This window comes from Pinus tabuliformis, chromosome 2_1 (genome assembly GCF_031772625.1).
Source record: "Pinus tabuliformis cultivar Carrire ecotype Pingquan chromosome 2_1, CPIR1, whole genome shotgun sequence".
NCBI classification, from domain to species: domain Eukaryota; kingdom Viridiplantae; phylum Streptophyta; class Pinopsida; order Pinales; family Pinaceae; genus Pinus; species Pinus tabuliformis.
In genome coordinates, this window is record NC_142299.1 from 208303288 (window position 1) to 208310576 (window position 7289).

The 7289-nt window shown below is 34.1% G+C and overlaps 1 long non-coding RNA gene across 3 annotated transcripts; it reads left to right on the plus strand.

Moving 5' to 3' along the window:
* The first annotated feature begins 920 nt into the window (after positions 1-920).
* On the plus strand, positions 921-2622 carry LOC149199472 (uncharacterized). 3 transcript variants are annotated; one of them, XR_016253280.1, is made up of 3 exons: positions 921-1298; positions 1410-1835; positions 2168-2622. It is a non-coding gene; the product is annotated as an uncharacterized LOC149199472 (long non-coding RNA). The 3 variants fall into 3 exon arrangements; XR_016253281.1 differs by having other exon boundaries at positions 1410-1790; positions 2202-2622; XR_016253282.1 differs by having other exon boundaries at positions 1410-1790; positions 2231-2622.
* Positions 2623-7289: the final 4667 nt, after the last annotated feature.

The window sequence follows — 7289 nt, forward strand, 5'->3', positions numbered from 1 at the left end:
GAGTTGGCGCGGTTGATGTATTAGTGGAGTTGACACCGTGATAGTGTGAAGTTAACGTTGGGAGTTGGTGCGGTGACCGGCTCTAGTTAATGCTGTGAGCTGGCGTCTGGCGATGGAGACGGAGGTAACAGAAGAGTGTTCTTGCGCCATGACAGAGACGAAGGTGACGGAGTAGCGGAGAGGGGCATGGTCGAAATAATGCATTTTTTGGATGACTGGAATCTCCAAAAAATCGTATTATAGACTATTTTTTTATGATGGCGTTGGATTTATTTCTATCATCAAAAACACGATTCAAACATTGTATCTACAAGATGTTTTTAAAAATTTTTGATCCAGATTCCAGCCACTTTTTACTGTCTGGGCAATTCCTCCACATTTCATTTTACTTTTCCATCTTGCAGTGTAACTTGAGCAGCATACATATACCAGACTTGTGCATCATCCCAGAAAATGGAGTAGTCTAGCTGGGCCGAAGAATGGCCCGTTTTCTGGCACCGGCCGAAAATCGTCCTGCTCCGTCTGTCGGCAATCCCTCCCCCCTCTGCCACCTTCCCCTCGCTCCGCCACCCTCCTTCGCCGCCCAGCCTTCCCTCGCGATTTGACAGAGCCTAACAATGGAAATTGCGTATCTGTAAATCCTGACATCCCCTGACAGAGGATGTAACGAGCTCGAATGTCGGGAACAGAGAGGAATGGCTCCAATTCGAATTGAGGAGGTCCCGCGGTTGCTCCCTCACGCAATTTCCTTGCCGGCGCTCTGTAATTGCCCTGACCTTCGCAAGTCTGCTCGGCAATTCCCGGAGCTCTACAACTCCTTTCTTTTCCGAGTATTAATGTATAATGTGTTGACCAGCAATGTCTGGAAGAAATTTCAAAGCTTGGAGGTTGGAGGGGTAGCGTTGTTGCTGATCCGAACTCAACTGTCTTAGAGTTTCGAACTCTTCAACGACATGGATACCAGGTGTTTCAGGTATAGAACCACATCTTATTAACAAGTCACTACCTGTAGATATTGATTGTTAATATTTAATATCAGAGGTGTTGGAATACTTCAAAAACCAGAAGGTGCAGTTTCCCCGATTTTCCATTCAAAGAGTTGGGGAGAGTCCCCAATTTAGTTCGGACGTCCTTCGTTCAAGTGAGGAAGTTATGGAAGAGGCTGAAATCCTCTCCACCATATATTTAAAAGAAGCCGTCCAAAAGATTCCGCCTCCAATTTTGTAGCGCAGGTGAGGCAGAGGGCTTGATATGAAGCACTTAAAACAGATCTTTAAATAAAATCCGTCCAAGTTCAGGTACGCTCTGTTATTTTACATATGTTTACATCTACATCTGAAGTTTTTAAAGATTGCTTTAAAGAACCCTCAAACATTGAAAATTTTCACTAAAGGGTTTTGGATTTACAGAAATGGCCGTGACCCCTAGAGCCTTCTGCCTCGCCTTGTTATCTTTTGAACAGCAGCAACCAGATTGCCGTGTGTAGCAAAGGTTGTCGGATATAAGGTATTAACGAGCCAGAACTTTAGCCAGATGCTGTGCTCAGGTTTGGCAGGGTTGTTCTGTGGGAGATCCGAAAGTTTCCAGATTGTGATGGAGACGATTGCCAAGTGTCTGATAAAATGCCTAATCAGCAGTTGACAATGACAATGAAGGCAGCTCGGAAGTCCGCCCCGGCAAAGGATGGATGAAGAACCCCATAGGCTCAGATCTGACATGATTGTTCTGCGCGAGGTCCGAAAGCTTTCATATTGTGATGGAAATGATTGCCAAGACAAAAGGGCTGCAGCGTAAGAATTTGATGAATTATCTGACTGCTAAGTCTTTGATGGCTGGTAATTGTTTGTAATATTGCATTTGAAGTGTTTCAAAAAATTCTTGTTCAGCAATTATTTGAGCAGATCTTGATGCCAAGTAAGGATTTCAGTCTATAAGATAAAGAGGATATACGGAAATCCTTCTTCATAGGATTTCAGGCTATGATAATGATGATATACGGACATCCTTATGCATGCGGGGGAATTTAACATGATGTGGTTGATTTATGAATTTTCTTTTAAAGTTATTTTATTAATTTATAATAGAATTGGTGTATCATTTTAGGATATATTTTGATTGTAAATGGAATGGGCCTCATTAACAGTCTTCACCTCCTTGGATGGCTAAGCTGAATCATGTTTTTTCGGAGCTCAATGAACCAGATATCTTTTCAGCATATCCCCTGTTCCAGGAATGTCCAGGCTGATCTCCTCTCTAAGGATGGTCTTGGCATGCAGCCAGGTCTATGCTCTTTATCAGTGATGCATGATGGAATCTCCTTTCTTATTCAGGATTTCAGTATCAACAGAATGCGACTCCTCTCCATAGTAAGGCAAGCGAGTTCTCTGAGCTTCAGTTCTATACGAATGTGACTTATCAAGTTTTCCTTAGTGTCTTTTTACTTCTGCTGCTGAATGTACTGAATCTAATCTGTTAAGAAGATATGGGTAAGGTTTTTGCTTCAGGGTTCTGTGAATTGGATAAATCTGTTCCACTATATAGTATCTGGTTTTGGGCATCTCATAGCCCCAAAAAAATGTAATGTATTGCAGATCTTTATATTTCCTTAATATAAATCCATGATGTTTTTTTTTCTCTGAAAAAATCTGGAATTTGGTGATATAATTTTGGGTAAGAATGTGATTCTTTTATTTAAAATGTGTTTTTAGTGAATAATTTCTTTATTTAAAATGTGTTTCTGAATGTATAATAAGTGTTTTCTATAAGGTTAAATGATGGAAGGATATATTTTGGTTCTATGATTATTATATAGGCATAATCTGGAATTTGGTGATAAAGTTTGGGCAAGAATGTGATTTCTTTATTTAAAATGTGTTTTTGAATGAATAATTTTTTTTATTTAAAATGTGAGTTTGAATGCATAATGGATTCAATGCCATGAAAAGTCCATAGAGCATAAGGATTTTGCAAACAACTCAACATTATGATTTTAAGAAATCCTTGCCAAAATATAGACTACACTTTATCATATAGGTAAAAATCCAACTCTTATATTGGCATCCTAATGTGGTGGGCATTGCAGTACCTTTTAGGATGCAATGGCTCATGCTTTGAAGCTTTCACTTATTTCTAGTGTCTATATGGTAAAACAAAATGAAGAGGTGCTAATGATGGAGATCACAGCATTATAGGTTACTTATCCACATTCTTTATATAACAAGATTGCTGCTATTTAATGGGTTTTGGCTTTTCAATATTATGTTATATAAGTGGATTCATTCATCTTGGACAAAGATTTATGAAATTTTTCTTTCTTCAATTTTTTTTTTTATTTTTTTTTATTTTTTATCATGTTGATTATTAGAGTTTTTGAGAATGGTCCTTGGTTTTGGGGAAACACTAGGCTTTTTATATCTCAGTTTCCAGATTTAGATCCTCTATGTTTGTTACTACAATCCTAGTTTAGGTTCATCTTTCTACTTTACCATCACATTTATGACATTTATCCATGTTTAAGGATATTGTGAACTCCTTAGGCACTTAAAATCAAATCATATCTTGAGAGAACTTTGATGCAACTATGTACATATGTTTATGTTTATATTTGTGTGAAGATAAACCTTGAAAAGGCCTTTTATATAGAATGCTTATGAAATTATGATTATGAGAACACAACATTGCATTATTGAATATGTCATTTCTTAGGCCTTCTACAAGCTACATGTCCCTAAGCTCAAGTTCATCATCTTGGAAAAGAATGACAAAAAATGAAATGGATGGAATTTTCTAAAAATTGAAGAAATCACAGGTATCAATTAAGGGATTCAGATGAAAAAAAATGAAATAGATAGAATTTTCTAATAAATGAAGGTGATTAGGGTAAAGATCAAAAACCCCAAATGTCAATTGGGGAATCCATTGCATTGGTAAGGCCAATATTGAAGACATTGATACTAATCTTTCTTCCTCAAAGGAATTAAGTGTTCTTAAAACATTTTTTAGTGGAATAAAGAAATTTCATGATATTGATCTCTTCCATTCTAACAAAGAATCAAATATCATTTATAAATCTTGATATACCACTTAACTTATAGTTAGTTTATATAGACTTTTTTAATGGGAATGCCAAATGATAAAACAAAAAAGGAAAAATTTATATTTTTTTTAAGAATAAGAAAATATTTATGCACTAGCTATGTTTTTTTGTTACCATTGTAAGTGTATTTTTACATATTTAAATTTGGCCTTATTTATTGATATCGTTAGTTTCCACAATTTCACAAACTTCGATTCAACTAATTACGCTGCCCCTAGACTTAGAGTAGATTTTTTTTAGTAATAATTTTATTTTAATATATTTCTTTATTTATTAAGTTATATGATTTTTTTTAAGGTGGATTATCATTAAATGAACACACATTAATACAATGTCATATTTCCATTTTTGTATTATTAATGGTGTATCATACACATTTACCTTTTAAATTCACCATTTTCTAATTTATTTTATGTAATATTAATTCATAAATTTTGCGTGAGGTGAATTTTGAAATTTAAAATAAGTCTCAAAAAAAAATTATTATCAAAATCAACTTTACAAGAATTAAATATATAATAAATTAATATTGATTAATTTAAAAATATTTATTTATCATATTATAAGTAGTAGGTAAAAACCCATAATTAACTATAATAATAATTAAAAAATATACTAAAAAATATGTTACTTTTAAATATTCATATCAATTCAAAATTCAAATAATAAATATAGTATATTCTATTTTAATTCATTTCAAATTAAAATTTAAATAATAAATATAATATATTTATAAAAAATCTTCAATTCAAAATTTAAATAATAAATATAATATATTTGTCCACGGGGTCTTGGATAGATGGTGATTGGGTGCTTTGTTAAGGCACTTTTGATGTGAAGTCACTGGTTCAATTCCTCGCTCCAATCAGAGTGAGATATTGAACATGATGAAGATGTAGTCCTCCCAAGCTTACAAAAAAAAATATAACACATTTATAAAATTTGACATAATTAAATATTTAATTAATATATTTCTTGTATTACAGAGAAAGGTTAAATGATATATTAATTTTTTACATTTCCATTTACCATAACACCTCACATATACATTAAGTGTATAACATATATGATATAAATATCACTTCAATCACGACTATAACATATATAGTATAACATTACACTTTTCTTCATGTTAGTTTTTATATTTAGTAGAAGGCTTTCTATTTAAAATTTCGGTGGAGGTAAGGTAGTTGAATTTTTTTTTAAAGATAATTGGATGGCTAAGATTAACTCTGAGGCGAACATGCCTAGTATATCCTTCATCTTAGTCCTATATCTATGAATTTACCGTGAGGGAGCATGGAGTGATGACATAAAAATATTTTAAAGGTATAAAAATTAATGGAAACACGAGAGGTGAAGCATTTCCATTCTCGTGCATCATGGTGATTGTGTGAAAAATTTTGATTATCGTTTGCGCCTAACGATTATAGAATTTTGGTTAGAGGAGGTGGAAAAGGAATTGTTTCAACTTCATGGGTCCTCTCACTCTGCCATGTGAGGTCTCTATTTTTCGCAAATTATGAACACCTTGATCACTGATTATTGTGGTGATAATTCTCTAAATGAGTGATCATGATTGTGTGGGGCACTGTGGTTACAATTCTTTGAACAAGCGAGGCCAGGACAATGACTGTGTGGGGCTTCTGAGGGGTAGGGCTCTAAAATTAGTGTGTCTCTTCATTAATTTTTGTGTAAATATTAGCACAGACAAATCAGTTGGCCCGATTTAGTGATGGATGATGCAACCCAAGTTTGTTTTCTCTCATTTATTCTTTCATTTTCAAGGAGTAGGTGACATTTTGTGATTTAGTTTTGCAGGGAATTTATTGTGATGTTAACGATCAATTCACAGATGGAGAAGGGGAATCAAATAAAATTTTGGGTGTCGGATGATGTTTCAAAATCTGATACAAAGTCACCAGAAAAAGTTGTCCATGAGGAACTCTGCATTTCTCCAATGAAAGCCTTCCCAGTTAGTAGTGTTAGCTCTGAATTAGTTATGCCCTTAGATGTCTTAGTATGTTTTCGCATGTTATTTTTGGAGGCTATTCATCCCTTTAGTTTTCTGGATTTCTTTTGTTGTGACTAGAAAATAATTTGTTTGTTATACAACACAACATGTACAAATTGTATTGAATCTCTGTCATGTTGAACTAGAACCACTGTTTCGTGTTTCAATTATGCTCAAAGAAGCGGTAAGTTCTTTGGTCCCATTACAATTTCTAAAATCATTGTACATATATTGTTTCAACGCAATTGTTGTAATATATTTTTTGTAATTTGTGGTTGGTGCAAGTTACAGATGCCAGGAAAATATATTTTGATCATAGTACTTCGGTTTCCCATCATGGTTAATCAAGGACAACCATGGTCCAATATCGCATTGTGACAAAGATTGTCTCAATATGAAAATTAACCATGATCAACCATGGTCCAATACCTTTATAATATTTATCTTAGAGTTTATATACCTTAGGTTTAATATTATTCCCTTGGGTTATTAATATTAATCCCTTGGGTTTATAATACCTGTAGGGGTTTTATAATTAATCCCTTGGGTTTATCAATCCCTTTGTGTAACATCACATTATGACAACCATGGTCAACCATGGTCCAACATCGCATTGTGAAAAAGATTGTCTCAATATGAAAATCAACCATGGTCAACCATGTTTATTATAGGGTTTATGGTCACATTGTGAAAAACATTGTCTCATGGTCCAACGTTGCATTGTGACAACCATGGTCAGTCATGGTCAATCATAGTCCAATGTCGTATTGTGACAAAAATTGTCTCAATATAAAAATCAACCATGGTCAACCATGACTAGCCATTGTCCAATGCCGCATTGTGTCAAAGGTTGTCTCAATATGAAAGTCAAGTATGGTCAGCGATAGTCCAACGTCGTATTGTGACAGATTTTGTCAATATGAAAATCATTCGTGGTCAACCATGTTTATTTTGTGGTTTATGATATTTATCTTAGGGTTTATATACCTTGGGTTTATAATAGGTTTTTCTCAATATTAAAATCAATCATGTTCGACCATGGTCAATCATGGTCTAATGTCGCATTGTGACAAAGGTTGTCTCAATATGAAAATTAACCATGGTCCAACATCGCATTGTGACAAAGGTTGTCTCAATATTACAATCAATCATAGTTAGTCAACCATGGTCACATTGTGA